This window comes from Balaenoptera physalus (genome assembly GCF_965194825.1).
Source record: "Balaenoptera physalus genome assembly, chromosome: 13".
Classification (NCBI taxonomy): domain Eukaryota; kingdom Metazoa; phylum Chordata; class Mammalia; order Artiodactyla; family Balaenopteridae; genus Balaenoptera; species Balaenoptera physalus.
In genome coordinates, this window is record NC_138892.1 from 49,296,005 (window position 1) to 49,319,061 (window position 23,057).

Sequence of the window (23,057 nt, forward strand, 5' to 3'; positions counted from 1 at the left end):
ATTTGTTATAGATTGAGTATATACTTTTAATGAGCCATGTAAACACCATATTCTCCAAGCACAGAAGAATTTGAAAGTCGGAGGCAGCGTATTATCTTGGCAAGTACAGAACACAAAAATGAATGTAAGGAAATGTCATAGCTTATGCTGGACACATGAGCAGAATGATGATCTGGAGTTTCTAATTGGAAAATTCAACAGTTTAAGAAAAGTTCTTTGTGGTTTAGAGGGGACAGTTCTCAAAATTGCCAATTTATAATTATTGAAAAAATAAATTTTCATATGATGAGATAGCTCAAATTCATCAGCAAATGGCCTTAGCTAACTTTCCATCATTCTTCAAACATTTTTCAACAGTTAGGGCTATAGTAACACCAGTAAGACATGATTTAATTTTTTTTTAAATAGGAATTTTTATCTAAGTGAAGAAGAACATAATTTAGATTTATTAGTATAAAGACGAAAATGGGCTTCCCTGGTGGTGCAGTGGTTGAGAATCTGCCTGCTAATGCAGGGTACACGGGTTCGAGCCCTGGTCTGGGAAGCCTAGTTGCCGTGGAGCAACTAGGCCCGTGAGCCACAACTACTGAGCCTGCGCGTCCGGAGCCTGTGCTCCGCAACAAGAGAGGCCGCGATAGCGAGAGGCCCGCGCACCGCGATGAAGAGTGGCCCCCACTCACCACAACTAGAGAAAGCCCTCGCACAGAAACAAAGGCCCAATACAGCCAAAAATAAATAAATTAATTAATATATTAAAAAAAATAAAAATAAAAAATAAAGACCAAAATGTAGTATTTTTCTACTAGAAACAGGAGACAATACTTTTCATGATGATTTTAGTCTCCTTAATTTGAATATTTTAAAATGAATTATATTACGAAAATTGAATCCCACACACCAATTCGCTTAGATTATATTGATCATGAAGAACTAATTTCTTCAGATTTATGACTTGAATAATTTATTATTGTGCAACTCATCCCACATTAGTGGCTTTTGCAAAGTAGTGCAGAAAAGCGATCTTTTGCCAACTTCTATTCATGTTTGAAGAAGAATTTCCTGTATGTATGGCAAAATCTGTCACCATAGAGCCCAGAGATGTCAGTTTAATACACTGACACAGAGACATAGAGAGCATTTATAAAGGGAGATTATTTTTTCCTGGAAAATATTAAAGAAAGACGCATTATTGCAGTTAAACACAGCCTTACCACCATGTCCGTGCTCGGAATGCTGTTCCAGGAAGGATATCAGAGGTGTTGCCCACATAATCAACCAGGGGCTGGCCATATGCTTCTCTGGTCCTACCAGGGCCAAGTTGCCACCATGGTTGGAGGTGTGGCACTGAAAGGAAAAGAGTGGGGATGGGAAAAGGGAGAAGGTATCATTCATTCATTTATCCATTCAATATGCATATTTTTTCTTTTCAGCTTTATTGAGGTATAATTGGCAATCAAAAAGTATATATATTTAAGGTATATAACTTGATGATTTGTTATATGTATACATTGTGAAATATTCCCCACAATTAAGCTAATTAACATATCCATCACCTCCCATAGTTACCATTTTCCTTTTTTTCTTTTTTTGTGGTGCATTCAATGTGTATTTCTTGATCATCTAATATGTGCTGAGCCCTGTGTTTGTGCTGGCAACAGAAAGTGAGGAAGCCAGAAAAGAAAGAAGAGAGGACAGCTTGAGAAGGAACCACCTGGCTTTTCCCTGTTCTCATAAAGTTTACAGGTTGCTGGGGAAAAACTATTAAACAGATAATTAGACAAACAGTTTTTACACTGTCCCTAAATACAACAATAAAAAGTACAGGGTATTATGAGAAAGAATAACTAGAGGAACTAATTTAACCTAGGAGGTCAGGGAAGGTAGCTGGTAGGTGCAATCCTGCTCAGTGTAAAAAAGAAACAGAAAACAAAACAAAACAAAAAACACCAAAGGTATGGCTCATAATTGATAAGCAGCACAATTCAGATATAAAATATTCCTAATTAATTGTGAAGTTCTGGGCCTTTAAAAGACAGAATTCTGCAGGTGGTGGTCATTTTCACCATAAAGCTAATAGAGCAAACCAGAGTCAACAGGATATTAAAAAGTTCTTGCCTTCGTTAGCTACCGAATCACTTCTGTGAAAGAGCTGGTCTTAAGGAAGGGTGAGGCTGGTGAGTGGGCAAAGAACCAGGAGAGACAACCAGATATAGAAGATAAATTCAGAAGGAGTAAAGAGCAGGCAAGAGGTAAACAAATGGTGTGACAGGCTAAGAAGCACACGAGCCCAAGGGGAAAACGGGCATTAAGGTCACAGGAAATGAAGAGTGCTCTAAGGCGGCAGGATGTGGCGCCCTGGGTGGACCTCCAGTGCTGGAATCTGACCTGGACAGGAAGTGAAGGGCATCATCTGAGAAGCAGGAAGGGGAGATTATTTTTTTGTGTTGGTCGTAATGAGGAAAATGAGTGTTGGTTACATAAACTTTGCTAAAGCTTTTATCTTGTTTGGGGTTTGAGGCAGCTTGGAGCTTCTCTAACAAAATAATCTGGCCTTCTGGGAGGTATTTGTGAGGGACAAGAATGGACGGAAGAAAGATTAGCGCGTGAGGAATTGCTCGGCTCCCTTTTGGGTGACAGAAGATATCTGCCTTGGATCCAAATCAGAAGAAAATAAGGACCTCCTACCTCCTGTCTCAAAACAAAATGATCTATATGTGACTCTTGGTTGAGATACATCTCTATCTTGTATTATAATAATAGACCAAAGGTTGAGGAGTGGGAAATAGTTGTTTGTTGGGGATTATATTGATAATTCATGCTGTTTAGACTGAAGAAGGAAAATGATAGAAGAAGCCATCCCCTCCCCTTGGGTAAATGGAGGAGGGGAACACACTGAGAAGTTAAAATGAAGAGAGAAATACGTAAACATAGGCTATTTTTTTAAACCAATTGTAAACAATGTGGTATGATGGAAGATTGGAAGAGATAAAAAATAAAATAACCAGCATTAAGTTAAAAGGGATAATTAGACGAGACAAAATAAGAGGGGAAGGTCTCTAACTTTAGAGACTAGAAGCTCCTTCAAACATTTCCTTTCAAGTGACTGTGGGGCTTTAAATCTTTCAGGATTTTAACAAGATGCTCAGATTGTATGTCTTACATACACACCAACACACATTTTTTGCTTTTTCCTCTGAAGGGAGGAGACACTAGGAGATATGTTCCTGGCTGTCATTTGGAGAGTAGCTTCTAGTTTTTGTTTTTTTTTTTTTCCTTAAAAGCTCTGGAGAACTGTTGGCAAATAGAAATGGTCCACAGAAATAACATGGCTTCCTGGAACTTAGGAGGAAGGAAATGGGTGGTCTCTTTAATTACTGTAGTGTGTGTGTGTGTGTGTGTGTGTGTGTGTGTGTGTGTGAGAGAGAGAGAGAGAGAGAGAGAGATAACTAAAGATAGCATTCTGGCTTATGTCCTCAGGAGGGAAGGTGAATCTGGAAATTAATAGATCCGGAAGTATATACAGTTGTATTGAATTTGCTAGGTTAAGTAAGACAATAATGCTCTTTGTTTTCAATATCCTGGCTAGATCAGAAAGGGTGGACTGAAAATATTCTCTGATATTTAATCAGTTTAAATTCAAAGGCATTATTATTTACATACGAAGAACTAATGACTAATGAAGGCATGGAAGCTTATTTACAACAAAGATGGGACTGGGGTGGCGAGAGGAGTGTCGATAGGGCCTTGACTAATTGATTTGCTAATTATTCTTTTCCGCTGGGTGTTACAGTCCTTTTAGTAAAAAGCAGTAGAAACAAGAATGTTGCCGTAAGCTATTTTAACCCAGTAGTAGTAGCAAAAGCTTCTTGGCCATTTTAAGATATTTTGGGATCCTTTCTTTTTGTCCTCTTTTATGCTGAAATTGTGGACTTTGTAAAATTGAAGAACAAAATATATTCCTATATGTACACTTATTTATGAACTATGTGATTTAGCCCAGGTCTGGGCTTAAAAGGCATTTTAGTGAAGCTGGAAATAAATTAGATGACAGGTCTGAATTGAAATAAAAATTTACAATATGTCCCATAGCAGTGCCATGTATTTATTTCTTCAGGCTTCTTAAAGACACTGATTGGTCTTAAATACATCTCTGCCCCTTGGTGCAGGAAGTTCAACTTTTCTGTAGGCTTACATTGTTTTGCATTTCTTTGAAAGTCATGATACTGAAGAAATTAAAAAATCCCCAGGAGATTCTGTGCAAATGCGAGCTCATTTTCATCCTTTCTCCATCTCACTTTTGTCCTATATCTTCACTGATTTGGAGGAAGTGGTGACTGAGGGCATGGCTACCATTATTAAGCGTATATCATGCTGCAGGCACCGTGTTGGCTATTCACAAGCATTATTTAACAATGTCCCCATTTTACAGATGGGGGAACAGAGACTTAAGAGAACTTCAGTGAGCTCACAAGTAGTAAGTGGCGTAAAGCTAGAAGATGAATCTAGGTCTTTTTTTTTTTTGGTCATTTCTTGACAATCTTTGAGTGCCTCAAATTGCTAAGACCTTATTTCCCTAATGAGATTGTCAGCTGCTAGAAGGCAAGGATCTTATCTTTTAGTCTGCTTAGAGTAGGCACTCAATAGTTATAGCTTTCTGTTGAAATGAAAATTGAATGTCAAATGTCAAAGAATTTTATAAAAAGGTTAAATGGGTGAAGAAAGAAACAAATCCCAGGAAATGAGCTTCTCAAATTCACTACATGGAAGTGCTATAAAACACTGGTTCGTGAACTAGTGCCGTCCCACAGTGTCTGGTAATGTGGCGGGGGGGGGGGGGGGGGGAGGTTTCTTAGGTTGTCAGGATACTGGAGGTCTCCTTGTGCTTAGTGGGTGGTGGCAGGGATGTCAAATGTCCTGTAGAATGTGGGACAGCCCCACAAGATTGCCAGGTCCCAAATGCCAATAGTGCCCCAGCTGAGAAGCAGCACCTGGCTTAGCAGCCTAGTGACTGGAGAATGTGGACCCAGAAGGCAGACTGAGTTCCAACTGAGCCCCACGCCTTGCCGGCTGTGTCACTTGCATCACTTTAACTCTGTGCCCTCTACTCCTGGCACACGGCTAGTGCCCAATAATGTCAGCTCTTACTCACTAGCCTCCAGAAGAGTGTCCCCGATGCAAGATATGATGTTGGAGGAGTTACGGAAGTTACTAGACAGTAACTTACTAACAGTGTTAAGAATCAAGGTGTATTCAAAACAGTGCTTCTCAGACCTTTGTGTACTTACAAATCTCCTGAAAATCTTGTTAAAATTCAGATTCTGATTTAGGAGGTCTGGGGTGGGGCCTGAGAGTCTGCATTTCTGAAAAGCTCATGATGCTGGTGGTGGTGTCTGTGGGTTGCAGGTTGAGTGGTAAGATTCTAAAGAAACCTGGGGGAGAAGCTCACTTAATAAATCAAACAAGCAAGCATTTATTGCATGTCTATTGATATCTTAAATTACAGAGATAGAGGCAATGGAGGTTGGCTTATAAAGAGTATAGAATTTGGTTTCTTCACATCAGGCACTTCTATCTGCTTTGCCACTTTTATTACACACAGACACACACACACAGAGAAGGAATATTTTCCATGGATAACTCATGGATAACAATTTTTCTCAGAGGAAAAAGGCAGAAAAATACTTCCTGCCTGTATTTCCTCACTAAGAAAAAAAAGGCCATTTTGAGTCCCCAAATAATTTTAGACATTGTAACTAAATAAAGGAAAACTTGACTGCCATTCTTGGATGCAGGGCGGAAGCCTAGCATATCGTAGAACTAAGGTGAGCTGTGTGTGTTCATGTGTGTGCTGTTGTATATGTGGATGTGTGAGCTGGGAAGTGTATGAGGTCTTCGCTAGACAAATGCCTTTTAAAATATTGCTGGAGAAGGGGGATCTAATTATCCCCCCCACCACACACACACACACTCCCCTGTGAAGATTAAAGCTCTAAGTGAAGGGGCAGGGGTTCCTAAGGCAGTTTTGACTGGGAACTTCACATATTTTAGGCAGTGGAAGTTATTTGAATATAGTCATTGAGAGAAGAGACTACTCATTATCCACTTAAAATACTTCCCGACTGCAGCATGGTGTTGTACAGAAGCCAAAGTAATTGGCTCCGCATTTGGCCAGCTGATTTAGCAAGAAATTTTGCAAATTATGCAGTCCTTACAGATGGTGCTGTTGGGTTTGTTAGAATGTTTTAAAACAGTGACACACTTGACCATGAACTGAATTTCCAGCCTCTTAGAGCTACCTCCAGCCAATCCGAGACTCTTTCCACAGGGGGCTGAGACCAGAAACAGACCTTTCCTGCAACCTTATGATAAATGATTTCCTTTAAAAACCACTTGTATAATAAAATAACTTGGTGGTAAACGTGGCCAAGGGCAACTCCTGGAACTTCTCCATATCTTTGCTTATTGCGGAGTTGCTTGAGTCACATTTTAAAATGGTTCTTAATTGACCTTCTGGTGCTCTGCCTGAGGTCAGGGAGGAGCCAGTATTTCTAGGAGGGATGGCGGGTGTGCTCTGCCAGTGTGAAGAGTAATTCCCCGAGAGACTGTGAGGAAGGTCGGTGCCTGCATGTGTAGGGTAAGGACAGCTGGAGGCTCTGGCTTTCTCTGGGAAGAGGTTTCTAAATTCCCCTCTAGAAGCTATCAGAAAGTTCAAGGTACTGATCACCTTCATAGGCCCAATTCTTGCTCAGATCTTTGCAACTGGGACTAGTCCTGATCTTTGCTTGTTTTGTTTTCTTGGTTTCTATTTGAATCGTCACCTTTTATCCATCTCCCTCAGTGCCCTTTTGGTTGTGCTTATTTTGGCTTTACGTAAGCAGCATCTCTGGATGCATGAAAGAGGCAGATAAAATTCTCCAGGGTTACTGAACTGCCCTTTATCTATTTTTAGCCATGCAAGGAATTTACCATAGCCCACAGCATAACTCAATCACTCTAAGCCAGTGAGCAAATTCTGAGTTTTTTTTAAACATTTCCCTGAGGCATTTGGCATAGGCTAAGCTTAAAGGCACACGATTCAATCATCGGTTATTCAAGATATACCATACTTAGGCTTCTGTAATCACCAGACTGTCACTGTCAGCTAGACGCTCAGCTCTGGCTCCTAATTTTCTGTTGGAAGCTGCACAAAACCTGTGTGTCCTGTGTGTGGGGGGCTCTGGCAATGCAGAAATGGCAACAAGGAAGTATCTAGTGCCCACCAAGGGACTGATGACAGCCAATTTGTTCTCTTTCAGTCAAGTGGCCTTTCTTAAGAGAACTCTTGGCCTGTAGCCTGAGCTGTCTGACCCTTGTATAGCTGCCATCCCTTCCATCCCTAGGGACCCTCCATAAAGTGAGGACAATGTGTCTTATTTATCACTCTAATTTCACATAGGGCCTTAAGTTTTTCTTAATCAGTGAGTTAGAAGGAGGCATTCATTCATTTGTTGCTTGACTGAATCATTCAATCATTCACCAAACATTCATTGATGAATATCTACATTCCAGCTTGGAAGCCTGGAATGGAGTATCCTCAACTTTCGATAGGAATACATGCCTACCACCCACTATTTTGGCTATAAGAGCTCCCCTATGCCTCCTGCACTTCTTGGGAGCATGCCCCTCTAGGGTGGTTAGCTCTGCACTCCTATCCAGATGGGCTCATTTCCTTTGCCTCTGCACTACTTCTGCTAGCAAAGTGACCCCTCCCCCTTCTGAATATCACTAGTTTCTGTTACTCATTTCTTTCCTTCAGGGTCAAACTGAAAGTTAAGGAGATACTGTCCTACGATATGACTTGTGATGTGCCCACTTGGCTAGGCTGAACTACATCCCCCAGAATTCTCTTTCCAATATGTTTTTGGCAATGGTGGGCTATAAGGGAGATTCCTTTGCAAAAACCGGAAGATGAAAGGGAGGCGGGCAGCTATTTTGTAGCATACACATACCTTCTCCCTATTGTTCAACCAAGCACCAATCTAGATGCTACTTGTGAAGGGATTTTGCAGATGTAATTAAAGTTCGGAATCAGTTGACTTTAATCAAAAGGGAGATTGTTCTAAGTCTTAATCAGTGGAAAGCTTTTTTTTCTTACAGTTTTACTAAGATATAATTGACATACAGCACTGTGTAACTTTAAGGTGTACAGCATAATGATTTGACTTACATATATTGAAAAAGATTACCACAATAAGTTTAGTTAACATCCATTATCTCATACAGATACAAAATTGTTTTTAATGGTTTTTTTTCCTTGTGATGAGAACTCTTAGGATCTACTCTCTTAACAACTTTCAAACATACCACACAGCAGTGTTAACTGTGGTCAGCATGTTGTATGTCACACACCAACCCCCCCACCCCGTATTCATTTATCTTATAAGTGGAAGTTTGGACCTTCTGACTAGCTTTATCCAATCCCCCGCCTCTACACTCAGGGAAAGCATTTAAAAAGAGGGGTTAGACCCTTGCTGGGATCAGAGAGTCCACGTAACAGGGCTGAAGAAAAGTTGTAGAATCTTCTTCTATATTCTAGGACAACACCCACGTTGCTGCTGATCTGCTGATTTGCCTCGTTGGTGTGAAGCAGCAGCTGGGCCTGTAACTGCTTGCCTTTCCAGGTGGTTCTTCCTTCAGTTTCATTGACTCTTGGGTCAAGTGAATGCATTCAGCTCCAGGACCAAGAGCTCTGGCTTCCACAGGATACCCTCACTACCAAAGTCATACTTGTGGGATCCCAGCCTGCTTGTGATCTCCCTTCTTGACTGCCTGTCCTGTGGATGTCAGAGTTGCTTAGCCAGCTCCTACAACTGTGTAAGATGATTCTTTGTAATAAATAAATGGATCGATTAAAAAAAAAAACCTCCCACTGGTTCTGCTTCTCTTGTTAAACTCTGACAGATACATGAACTAAAGAAGCCATTGTTTGCTTTACATGTCATGAAGTCAGCAACTGAAACCTAGTTGGCCACCAATATTCATTCATTTATTCACAACTGTGGTATGGTTGGCAGTAGAGCAATAAGCAAGGCAGACATGGACCTTGCCCTTAGAGAGCAGATCTAGCAGGAAAGCAGATGTTCAACAATATTTATAAGGATAATAATAAGGTTAGCATGGAGCTGTTAGAAGGTATAACTGGGAGACCCTGAATGGTCTGAGGTGTCTGTCAGAGAAGGGAAATAAGGGCCTGAGAGAAAGAGCTAGAGAGGATGACAGCAAATAAAAGGAATTCAAGCAGTTCTTTAGAGAGTCGTTCACGGTGGCAGAAGAGATGTGGCTGGAGAGGTAAGTCATAGAGGGCCCTGCAGGCCAAGATAATGATGTCTGATACCCTGAGGGACAAACATTTTCGTTTAAAAATCTTCATACTTTGGAACGCTTTTTTAAAATTTATTTTATGATATCACAATATGGTTTCATTTTGAGCCTTTAAAAATCCTGTGGTGTTAGTATGTTTGCTCCTGCCACTGCTCTGACTTTTCAGTTTTCTACAGTCTTCTTGTAAAATATTACATGATGCTCTTTTTAAACGAGAAGCATCAATTGGCTATTGTCATACTATTTTTAACCCATTCTCCTGTCTTGGGCTGTGAGTTCTCATGGTATACCTCTTGCAGGAAAAAGAAAACAAAACCTGAACTCTTCACATCAATTTACCAGACAATTCCCTTGTCTCAACATTTATTTTCTGTTCTTTCAAGATTCACAGCAAAGGCTTCTGGAGGGTGGGCGGCTCACCTGGCCTCATCATTTCCGGCCTTCTGTCACCACCTGAGGTGGGGGAACTCAGCGCTTCCTTGGGCTATTAACCCTTCCTGCCTGCTAAGCACCATGATGCTCTAAGGATTTTCTTAATTAAGTAATTGAGCCACATGTTATCCTTGAAAAGTGGGGCAGTAAATACTATCAATTCCATGGGCTAGAGAGATAAGAAAGACTGAAGTGGAGACACTAAAAGGTATGTGACAAAATCAGTCACAAATCTGAGGTAGGCTGAGCAGTGTGCGTTTAGATTCAGTTTCTGTCTTTCTTTGCTCTTCTTCATTTTTCAAAAACCCCCATTCAGGTCTCCCCTGTAGCTGTCTCCGGGAAAGCTGCTAGGTAGAGAGGGTGAACCAAATTTTCAAGGCAGACTGCCTTGGGTCGAAAGTCTGGTCCCACTGTAACCTATTTCTTTATCTGTAAAATGGGAATAATATCAACTACGTGTCAAATGGCAAGTGCAAAGCAATTAGCTCAGTGCCGGGCACACATGTGGGGGGCTCAGTACATTTGGGGTATTAAGCATTATGATCTTGAACAAGGTGACTTTGCTAGAGGTGGAGGGAGCAGATTTAGCTACAAAGATTTTTACTCAACAGATTATTTTTACCCTCTGTACTCATTTTTATACAAGGAGTAAGAAGCATCATTTGCTTTAAGAGCGGTGCCTGGTCTCTCAAGGTACAAGTCAGGAGTCACAACAGACAGTCAGGTTCATGGGTTGTGAGGACACTTGTAGAACTTGCCCAGGCTCGTTTAAGAGTGAATTGGAGATAACTAAACTTATCGTGGTAATCATTTCATAATATATGCATAGGTCAAATCATGATGTTGTACACCTTTAATACAATGTTGTATGTCAATCATATTTCAATACAACTGGGAAAAAAAGAGAAACTATCCTCACCATAAAAAAAAAAGTTAATTGGAGTGAAAAATTTTGGAGGTAGATAGTGGTGATGGCTGCACAACATTGAATATAATCAATGCCACTGAATTTTACACTTGAAAATGGTTAAAATGCTAAATTTTATGTTATGTATACTTTCCCACAGTAAAAAAAAAAATTGAGAAAACGAAAAAAGTGAATTGGAGAGAGGCCACTGGCTTGTGTCTGAATAGCTCTTCCTTCCACTCCCAAATGTAGGCTAGCTTGGTAATAATGTGACCCACTTCTGAACTGAACCATATGGGTACTATGTTGCTAAATTATCCCAGAATGTGAGTTAGGAGGGTCCATAGCTAAACTCATTTTACAGATGAGGGGTTGGAGACGCTGACAACCTTCAAACAGGCCATGCTCTTTCTTTGTCAGGGCCCTCGCATATGCTGGTCCCTCTGCCATGAATACTCTTCCCCACTTGGATCAATCCTACTTATCCTTCTTGTTTCAGGTGAAACATCACTTTATTCAAAAAGCTTTCCTGTCCTCCTAGTCTATGTTAGCTCAGCCTGTTGTGTGATTTCTTAGTAACCAACACTTCTTTGACATGCTCATTCCACTTGTAATTACTTGTATTATGTCTGAGTTTCAGGCATGAGGGCAGGGCCTTGGTCTGTCCTGTCCTGTCCACCATTGTTTCTCAAGAACTCAGCATAGTGTCTGGCACATTTGTGTTCATTAGAGAAAAAAAAAAAAAACCAAACAAAACACTAAAAACAAAATCAACCTTGTCTTCTCACAAGGGGGAGAATGATGATAATGATATACCTTTATGTGTGTTAACAGGCAAGAGTGGCTGGGGGAAGTAGGGCAGACACTGCCTTTAATCCATTGAGACTGATCCAGGCACTAGTTGATATCCCAAGGAAATGTACAAAGAAGCAGGGCAGGGGAGACTGAACTTGGCTGCCCACACCTGCACTGCATGCACAGGAGGATAAACAATAAATCAGCAGCACAGGGGATATAGGTTGGATACAAGGGAATGCTTTCTGGTATGATATTAAGGATTGTTAAAAATGGGTTGGAATATAGAGGAAGCGTTCCCCAGAGGCTTCAGAAAACAGGCCAGAGTTCCATTTCAGCTGCTTATTTTGGGCCTACCACAGGCAGCAGGGTAGACTGGACAGTCTCTTTAGGTCCCATCGTTCCATCCCTCTGACCCATAATAAAGCTATAGACACTGCTGTTGCCAATAAACATGCAAGTACATACACAAATGGGAAACACTTCTAGCCAGTCCTGGGGCTGTATCTGTTGCTAGTTCTTTATCTACTGAACATTCTAAATTCACCTTTTGTTTAGAAAATTACCGCAGTCTTTAAGCACGGCAAAGCTCTTTCTATAAAAGACTGGTTCTGTATTTGAAAGCAAGAACTGCAATGCATACCAATTTAACTCTTGTGCTGACACTCACCTAAGTAGAGGATTAAAAAAATAACCTGCCAGTCTGACTAATTCCCAGCATACAAACAAAGCGATCTGGACACTGCTGTTATGTCTTATCCAGGGAGGAGGGACACATCTTCTCTTTCTGCAGTTTTAAAGTGAGGGAAGGGAATGGTCTTGAATATGCAAATGAATCTAATGTAATTAACTTTTATGACCACAGCTCCTTTGAGATAACCATGGGAGCCAATTAGATTCCATTAAAATTCAGTCATTTCCCTGAAGCTTCGATGAGACACCCTTGCCTCCTCTAAGAAAAAACAAAAAAAAAAAGTGAAAAGATCTAATCAGAAATAACGAAAGAGAGTAAGCTGTCTCCAGCAGCTCTGCGACTTGGTCTTTCCAGAAGCTGCTTACACAGTCATTTGCTCCAGTTCATCGCCCTAAAGCAGGCGGTGCAAGCAGCAATGCGAAATCATTCCAGGTCAGTCATGTAATTGCTGACCCCGAGTTTATCATACACTGAAGCTGTGAAAGGTAAAAGGAATGATATTTCATACTTCAGGGTGAAAACTCAAGCTTCGTGAGGGTGAGGGGAGAATTGCTTTCACCCTGTCAGGCCAGAGATGAAGAGAAACTTAAGCCACTTATTCCTTTGCTGCCCAGTTTTGTAATATTCTGTCCCTTTTCTTCCCCCTGATTACAAATGCAATACATATTTATAGTAAAAAAAAAAAAAAAGGAAAAATACAGAATGGCTAAAAGATGCTGTACATATCTAGAAAGAGCTTGGAAGGCTCTCTTCTGTAATTTTGTTCCCTTCTTTCCCCCTTACTAAGCAAATTTTAGAGGACTTAGTGTGTTTGGGGAGGGCTGGGAGGGCATAATGAGTGCTTGAAGTGGGGGTATCATATTCCAATTCCTTCCTTTCCCTTTCAATCTCTATCCCACGCCACTTACCTCTCTGGTCTCTAACACTATGTAATTACATAGCTGCCAATCGTTTCTGAATCCTGGCCCCTAAACCACTCTCCATGGTTAGAAAAGTGTATGGTGGGTCCACCAATTGTTTGATCCACCCTGAAAGTGCCTTGAGATGGGTTCAGCAAAGTGTGTCACTGGGTTTCTGGGAGCTGTGTTGCCTGCTAGTTAAACATTTCATGTCTTATGACTACCATATTGCAATTAATTTTAGCATGAACATAGGAGATATTTCTATTTCTTCACAGACACAAGCTATCTCTAAACCAAATACATATGAAGAGTAGGTCACAGTGCCCAGCATTATATGATTATATAATTATGCAGGCTATTAATTGAGAGTAGAGTTAAAGTTGCTGTAAGAGGGTTTTTAATCAAGTAGATTTAAGAACTCGAATTTTATATTTTCCTTAGATTTTAAAAATAGAGTACTTGAGATCTAACAAAGGAACACAATTATAAAATAATTAGAAAGAAAAGAGATGATGATGTAGAATATAGACACTTGAGTGGTTCTAAGGGAAAGAAGAGGTAAAGGTAAAACAATTAAAACCAAATCTTTGGGCTTCCCTGGTGGCGCAGTGGTTAGGAATCTGCCTGCCAATGCAGGGGACACGGGTTCAAGCCCTGGTTCAGGAAGATCCCACATGCCGCGGAGCAACTAAGCCCGTGCGCCACAACTACTGAGCCTGCGCTCTAGAGCCCGCGCACCTAGAGCCGGTGCTCCAAGACGAGAGAGGCCACCGCAATGAGAGGCCCGTGCACGGCAATGAAGAGTAGCCCCTGCTCACCGCAACTAAAAAGAAAGCCCACGCACAGCAACGAAGACCCAACGCAGCCAAAAATAAATTAATTTAAAAAAAAAGAGAAATGTATTAAAAAAAATCCCCCCAAAACCCAAAATCTTTTATTTTCCCACCAACAGTTTCATCTGTCTTTGTTTTCGAGAACTTTAGCTTAACTGGGTCTCAAAATGATTCCCTCTGCCATGTCCTAGTACAGGGTTGAATCATTTTGTGCCGGGACTATTGTAATTTCAATAGCTACTATCTATTGAGCACTTACTACACGTGAGGCACTATATTCTGAAGCATGCATCAGTTTATTTTAACGCTTGTATCTATATTCTGAAGTTGACTGTACCATTTGGGGCAATTGAACACCTAATAGTCATTATCCCCTCTTCTTGTTTGCTAACAGAACACAGTTTTGTTTGGGGTATTAGTGTATCCAAGTAAATACTCACTTTACCAGCCTCCATCACTGCTAAGGTGGCTTTGGGATCCAGTTCTAGACAATGAGATGTAAGCAGAAGTCTGCTGGGAGCTTCTGGGAAGCTTTTTTCCTTCTTGATGAAATGGGACACAAAGAGCTAGAGTAACGCTCTCAGCCTATCCCCACTTCTTTCTGCCTTAGGTATAAATGTGATGGCTGGAGCTGCCTTTGGTATAAATGTGATGGAGCTGCAGCAGCCATCTTGGAAACATAAAGCAATGAGCCAACATGCTCAAGAAAGCAAAACATGCTTTCTTAGCATTCTATGCTAAGAAAGGTAGAGTTAAAAGGCAGAAAAAAAATCTGGGATCCTGATGGTATTGTTAAACAGCCAAACCATGTCCAGCAACTGCTTACCAATGTACTTCCAGTTTTGTAAGAAAAATAAGTGACTTTAAAAGCCATTGTTAGGTGGGCAGTCAATTATTTGCAGCTGAAAACATTCCTAGTCCCATTTTTCAGATATGGAAACCAAAGGCTACATGTAACAAGTGACTTGCCAAATTTATATAATCTTTCAGTGGTGGTATGGGGATTTTAACTCACATATTCTGACTCTAGAGTCTAGAGCTTACTCTCTTAGACATGGTACTATATCACATTCCCATTGTGTTAGGTTGCAAGATCTACTCATGGGCTTCTTAGGAAACTTGAGCTTGATCTTGAGCCTCCCTTTTACTTCTCCTTTTCAGAGATGCCAGTGTCAAGTGTTACCTTGTCTGAACAACACTCATCCCTCTCTTACCATCCGTTTCTACTGTGATGAAAACCAGATCTAACCATCTCACTTTCTTGCTTAGAATCCTCGACAATATTTCTTTCTCTACAGCAGGGATGTAACCTCAACTGTCTAGAGTAATATAGGTAACATAACTGATAGAGGCAAGTAGATTGTAAGAAAATCAATTGTATTGGTGTATTAGTTATCTACTGCTGTGTAACAAATTGCTCCAAAACTTAGCAGCTTAAAACAACAAACCCTATTTCTTACACAGTTTTTGAGAGTCGGGAATCTGGGAGCAGCTCAGCTGAGTGGTTCTGGCTCAGGTCTTTCATGAAGCTGCAGTCAAGATGTCTATGTTTATGTCTTCAGTCATATGAATACTTAACTGGAGCTGGAGTATCTACTTCAAAAAGGCTTATTCACATGGCTGTTGCACTTCCTCACTGTGAGGGCCTCTCCTCACAACATGCCAGCAGATTTCCTCCAGAGCAGGTGATACAAGAGAGGCAGAGTCATAGTGTGTTTTATGACCTAGCCTTGGAAGTGACATAGCATCACTTCTGTCTTATTCTGTTGGTCACAGTACCAGATTGGATACAGTGTGGGAGGGGATTACACAAGGGTATGGATACCAGGAAACAAGGATCACTGGGGGACATCTTGCTCGCTGATGACCTCGGGTAGTTTTGTGACAAAATGGTGGTATTACCATCCACTTTCAGCCAGCTGTCACTATGGTGGAACACAGGTCCTATGTTGCTGGATTTTTCCATTTCTCAAATAAAGCCAGAAAAATAGATCTCTAAGTTAAATCTCATGAGAGTAAATGTCAGCTTTAGGATTTTAGAAAATCCAGTGTGGACCAAACAAAATACAAATGCAATCCAGATATAGACTGTGTGCTGCCAGTTTGCACCTTCTCTGGCCCATAGAATGGAAGGAATATGTAAGTCCAATTTCAATCTATGTCTGGAGTGATACCTCTAATAGGATTCTGAAGACAAGTGCGGGCTTCCCCAGGAATGTGTACCATGATAATTTAGTAATGTCTGCCATGGGTGAAGGTAGGGAGAGTGATGACATGTGCCTCCGACTGACACACATGGCCATATAATTTATTGCCCAAACCAAGGTATTTTTGAGAGTAAAAGGGGGGTGCTATCATAATTACACTAAAATAGTAAATTAAGTTGTGCCATAAATTGGAACTGAGTCAGAGAAACCAGAATGTATGGTCACCATCCACACAGCCCTTCATGAAATCACCCCAGTGTCATCACTCACTATTCACCTGTGTTCATTAGGGCCGCATCAGAGATTCATTGTTCTCGGGGCACATGCGTACTTCTAAACTCCACTGCCTACCCTCCTGCTGTCCCCTGTTCATCCTATTTTCTCCTCATCCTCCCCTCCCTTGTTTCCTCTTAGACTTCAACTTCTTCAAGTCCCAGCAGAAGTGTCATTTCTTTTATGTTATTTTTACCTCCTGCCCTTCTTTCCAGGCTAATTGCTCTTTCACCAGAGTTTTTGTAGCACTTTATATGTATCTGTATACATACATATACAGCATTTATCACAGTAACCCACATACAGGGGCCATGTATTACTCATTTAGGACTCTCATACCTATCTCAGTGTCTGGCACAAAGAAGGTCTTAATAATCATTCATTGAAATTTTATTTTGAATCTCACCTCCACTCTTTTTCTTTAATACCCTCTGCAGGAGATAATAATGAGTAGTGAAAATGCCAAGTAGGCAATAAGAGGGAGGTAATGTAGGAACAGAGAAAATCTACAAACTGGATAATTGATTCTTGAATTACTGACCATTAATCTAAGTAGTGCTTGTAGTAATTTCAAATTCTTCTTTTGTTTTTCACTCTCAAGTGAACAGAAGTTGTTTTCATTGAAAATGAGCTCTATCTTAATAGTAAGACTGAGTACTATTGCCTATACTATAGAGACAAAAAGTACTCAGTGTATGTGTGTGCTTTATAAAAGCTATCTCCCTCAGAAGTTCATAACTAAGCAGTGAAAATGAATCCCAGGCCTACACAGGACATGCAGGAGGATTTATCCTCTCGTGTACTTATCTAACACTTACCGATACTCATGTACATTGTCTATAAACCTAGGGGGGTGGGGGGGAGAGAAACTGATGGGTGAGCAATGCTCTCTATAAACTCTCAGGAATGAAATAAGCTACAAGATACTAAATAAATAGTTCTGTGGGACTTAGATGTGCTTGTTGGAGGTGGGTATGTTAATGGTAGGACACCACTACATCTACTAAATTGTTATCAATTTTAACCTTAAAGCCTGAAATGAGGTAGAGAAAATGATAATCATGTGGTACATTTTCTTTGGTGGGATTTCATTTGGTCTCCTTTTGACTTAGAGGACCCAGAAAACTTGGACCCGGTTCTGGCTCTGGTCCTTCTTGGCAGTGTGATTTCAAGTAAGTCATACACAAATAAACCTATCTACGAAACAGAAACAGAATCAGGGACATAGAGAATAGACTGGTGGTTGCCTAGGGGGAGGGGGTGGGAGAGGGTTGGATCGGGATTTTGGGATTAGCAGATGCAAATTTGTTTATATAGAATGGACAAACAATGAGGTTCTACTGTATAGCACAGGGAACTATATTCGATATTGTGTGATAAACCACAATGGAAAAGAAAATGAGAAAGAATGTATATATATGTATAACCGAGTCACTTTGCTGTACAGCAGTAATTAACACAACATTGTAATTCAACTATACTTCAATAAAAAATAAATTAAAAAAATAAAGTAAGTCATAACTTTTCTCTGAACCATCTTCCTATTTAAGATGGGGCTACTAATAATACTTAGTTCACAAGGTTAAATGAAGTAAGGTATGTGAAAGGACTTGGTAGATTGGGATGAAGTCTACCAATGGTAGTTAGGACTATTTGTAGGCTGATTTGCCGGCAGCAGTGTTGGAGGGAGAGTGGGAGGGAGGACAGAATGGAGAACCATACTTAAGCCGCCCCCAGGTCTCCGGTGACTGAAACCCTGGTTTATCCTATGAGAGCAAGGTTAGCAATAACACCCCATAAAGCATGAGCATTTGAAAATTAGCCTGGGACAACGTTGGGTTTGCCAAGGGAGGGTTGGTCCTGACATCACATGCTTTAAACCTGTGGTTGCCAGTCAGGTTGTTGCTCTGTTATTGCCTACTTTGGAAAGGGCGAGTCTAAATTGCAACTCTCTTTCCTCTGTTCAAGCCGTTTCTGCTGAGTCCCATAGCGTTGATTATAGTTCTTACACTTTTCAATAGGCTGTTTCATTCTTGACTCACCTCCAGACTCATAAATATTCCTCAGAAAGCACAGAGGTTTTAAAAGGTGCTTATCTATTAACCTTGTGCCTTAATGTGTCCTGTGTAACAGCCGGGACACAGTATTTTTCCTGCTTTATTGTCCTTAAACCTGCGCAGGAACAAAAACCTTGACAGACTTTTTTTTAGAAGAGTTTCTCTGCAGAGAAAGGGTGATTTCTTCAACTACAGAAAGAGGGATAATAACGAATGTGGAGGCTGTTGTGAGCATGAGCAATGACGTAAAGAAGAGCACCTGGTATGTAGCAAGTATCCAGCTAACATAATTGCTGTTATTATTATTCATGATAATAACATTAAAGGCATTCAGAACACAACATTTGTAATGAGTCCTGGAAAGATTAATTTATACTTAATAGTCAAGAGGCTAGCCAACAATATTTTCCATGTGCTGACTTAGAAGAAAGTCCGTGCCTGGAGGGAGAGACAAATGTCAGCACACAAAAAATCTAAATAACAGTACAATAGATGGAGGACATTTCAGTAGAGTGAAAAACTATTACACAAGCTAATCCAAGATGGACTGAGTGTACCTACAGTGATTTTTTTTTGTTGAGTAGTTTGCCTGGGTGTCACTCTATAATATATTGAAAACAGTGTTACTTGATATTGTATTCATGACTGTGAAGTGGGACACTGAGATTTGCGTCAGAAGCAACCAGCGCCCTATGTGCCAGCTGGTTTTTAGACCAGGAGACTTCAAATGTAGAGACAAGACCTCTAGGGTTGGCCAAATATATACTACCCCCGGTCACTCACCAGTGCTAGACCTTATGCTCAGAGTTTCATTTCTTAACGACCTTGATCCTTATTAAGAAGGTAATATCCTTATAGTCATAAATCACTGACATATTTGTATGAGTGAGTTTGGGTCCTGTTTGAAGATTAAGCTTTACCAGAGGAGAAGGCTCTTAGGGAAACTGGGAGGAGAGCTGTCACTGCAGGGAAGGAGAGAGGGATGTTTGGAGGCTGGGGGAGGGGAGGGTCAGCCAGCCTAAGACTGTCCTCTCTAGAGAAGCCAGTTGGGCCACCTTGTACCCTTCCTGCAGCTTAATCTTCCTTGTCCCTTCTCCTGCATGCGGCAGTGGTTATACTTAGAGAGATGGAACACAGATTTCCCCCTTTATTCTTCTATTTGTTCTAGGAACCAGGAAAAACAGATGTTAATCTTATTAGCAAGGAAAGGAGGCCTCATAAGTGTTGAGAAACTGCACTTCTGGCTTATTTGTAAGGCCTGGTATTTTGATGTTGTAAATTGTCTCCAGGGCTTTAAAAATATTGAATAAAACAATAAAAAAGTAATGAAGAATTTTTAATAGCCTAAGGTGGATAATGTAGTTCCTCTGGTGGGAAAATTATGATGTAACGTTAAATCATTCCTCACAAAGATTTTTTTTTTAATGAAGCAGGAACTAACAAAGACTGAGTTGAAAAAATACTGTTGTTGAATAATATATGATGTTGAGGTTTCATAGGCTGTTGTGAATGGTTCAAAGAGCTATAGATAAAGTGATATGAAACCTGAAAGTAGATTTATATTAATTTTTATTCATCACAGTCTGAAATTATTTTGTGTATTTATTTACTTGTTTATTGTCAGGCTTCCCACTAGATTGGAAACCAGTGGGGGAGAGGAAGCACCATTTTTCTGTTCTCCACTATTTCTCTGTCCTCCTACCATCTAGCACCGTGATTGGCGTATATTTGTGAAATGATGAATTTATAATCCAGCCTCATCCACTGGCTCAAAATTACTCATTTCCTAAATTCACTTTATTATTAAGTGCTAAAATGAGGTATCTGGAGATTGTTTAAAAAACAAAACAAAATTTAATCCTGACCTGAAATCATATATGATAATCACAAGAATATTCAGTAGACACAGATTAGTATGACTCTATATCTTCAACAACTCCCATTTTAAAATAAATTATTCAACATTATTAGATTACTTATAAATGACATCAATCAATTAGCACTGCAGGGCTGAGATTTGAAGGATTTTTTTTTTTTTTTTAGAGGCTAGATTGGTAAAGCTTTAACTTTTCTTATTCTCCAGAAAGGATTAAAGCAATCTGCACTCTCAACAGGCTCCCTCTCTTCAGCCCCTACTGACGATTTAATTAACGTGCACATGGTTTGGGCTGCCCATTCTAACACTGCTGGACACAGGCAGAGGTAAGAGTTTGAACACGGAGCATGGGACTGAAGTACCCCTGCCCCTCACCATTCGAAGAGTGAAATCTGGCACCTTTTGATTCATAGCAATGAATCAAAGACTACAGAGCTGACTGCTAAAGACTCCCTTTTATATAAAAGTCCCTGCCGGGTCTTTACATATTGAAATGAATCATTGTCACCTGTGTCAGTTTTGCTCTTCATTTGCTTGATGTATTTCATCTGCATTTGGAGGTATTAAGAATCACTGTTTGATGTATTTATTGTCACACATTTATACTTTGCGTTTTCTGCACCCCTATAAAAATATGATGTTTAAAGACATTAAAGGACAATTATCAGCCATCCTGCATTGCCAAGGCGGTTGGTTCGACAGACAACTTTTGTAGTTTAGTAAGACAAAAGACTTGCCTTTTAAAAAAATCTCCATATTAGCGTGACTAGCTTGTCCTGGTTTGCCAGGAAGTTTCCTGATTTTAAAATGGAATGTCCCAAATCCCTAGGACCCTTTCAGTCCTGAGCAAACTGAGAAGATTGGTCACCCTCTCCCTAGTTGTGTAGTTGAGAGGACCTTATCAGGGTTTCTTGAAACCAGAGCATGCAATTGATTTGGAGTCCAGCATTTCCTTTTAAAGGAAAATAAATCTCCACCACGGCAAAGAAACATAAGTCAATAGGCAGTAAAAGTATACATGTTTTAAGAAATAGCCTTGTGCAGAGTTCACCCTTTGGAACCACTCTGGGATTTAAACATTGGTGCCTCACTCCTTTTTGGTCCCAGGAACATAGGGTCAAGTTATCCACAGGAATTTGAAGTTGTTTAGAGAACTGTGAAGAATTTCACCAGGCTAACCGAATTATACATGGGTTTGAGATTGATTCCAAAGGGGCTGATGATGATAGTGTCCATATCAAAAGCAGCAGTGATACCTTTGATAGAGTGAATCACTGCTGCAAAACAATCTAATGTAAGAACCGGCTTTCCCCACCATGCAAAGGGGATTGATCTGTGCATTGGAAAATGCTCCTGTCCTTCCTTCTTCTGTAATGGAGACATGAATGCTGAGGGAGGGAAGTGCTAGAAGCCATGATTATCAGGGATGAAGGACACTGTGTCCATGGTTTGAGCACCCCACTCCTGTACATGTTAATTCCCTGAACCTCTGAACTTGTCAGTCTGATTTTCCAATCCCTTTTTTATGATTGACACTTAACTGATTTCTGGAGAGTGGAGGCAATACGGCACAGCAGGACCAGCAAGGGTTTAGAGTCAGATAGACTGGGTTTAAATCCTGGCCCTGCCCAATACTAAGTATATAAACTATAGGCGAGTCTCTTAACTTCTTTGAGTCTCAGTTTATCATCTACAAAATAGGTTTAATGATTCTTCTCCTGATTGTTATGAGGACCAAATAACATGATATGTGTGAAAGTGCTTGAGTTGGTACTGAAATTATACTAAAAGAATAAACAAACCCGCATGATGATGTGTAGACTATCTTTGGGTACCCACATGTCAAAGGTGGTCTTTAAGGGCTGCTTGTTTGGTTAATGTTGGGCATGAGGTAGAAAGCACTTTAAATTAGGAGTCAAAGAGTATAGGATCTACCCTGGGCTCTACCCTTAACCACTCTTGGGCTTTGGTTTCCACTGAGCTCAAGTATGAAAGTTGTGTTAAGTGATTCCTACAATCCCTTACTCTTCTACAATTCCATGAATCTATGAAGTCTGCAGTATGTGAATTTGAGGTGTGTCTATGTTCTAGAGTAACTATTGTACCATGTATCACATTACATTCTACAGAAGAATGTACCCACATGTTTGAGTTCTGCCTCAGGAAGAGTAGTCCCTTGCAGCCCTACATAACATTCAACATGACCTGTGTATCCTTTCCCCACTCCCCAGCCATAGGTATTTGGAAACCTATCACACAGTAGGCCTGTTAGATTCTCTTGCTGGACATTTGGGATTAGAATATGGAAAGTCGAGTGAATAGACAGTGATGCTGGACCTGGAAGGTCACCATGTAGGTGTTTGGAGGTTGAGGGTAGCATTTTGTGAAAGCCATGATGGATCGTGTGAAAGCAGAGTGAAAGGTGGCAACCTGGGGGTAGGTTTGATGAAGAGAGAGGGAGAGGGGGACAGAAAGATGGAGAAAGTAACTTTGTTGGTCCTTCTTTGTTCCAATAACCCATGGGCCTCGTTGTTCTTTCTACATTTGAGTTCTGTGAGATTTCCTATATTCTCTTTCACCTAAAGTAGATTTGAGTGGCTTTTCTGTTCTTTACGTCTAACTATGCCCTAAGGCATATGGCACCATAGACTGGGAATTGGTAACATAGGCTGGGAAATCTTCGACTGGAATTTTGCCTTGTTCCCTGTTGGAGCAAGAATT

The 23,057-nt window shown here is 40.5% G+C and overlaps 1 long non-coding RNA gene across 1 annotated transcript in view; it reads right to left on the bottom strand.

Annotated features, from left to right (window-relative positions):
* Positions 1 to 210: 210 nt before the first annotated feature.
* LOC309642035 overlaps positions 211 to 23,057 on the bottom strand; it is a 104,460-nt gene continuing 81,613 nt past the window's right edge. The window contains exon 4 of the long non-coding RNA XR_014252922.1: positions 211 to 1,344. This is a non-coding gene — a long non-coding RNA (uncharacterized lncRNA). The remainder of the gene's footprint in view (positions 1,345 to 23,057) is intronic.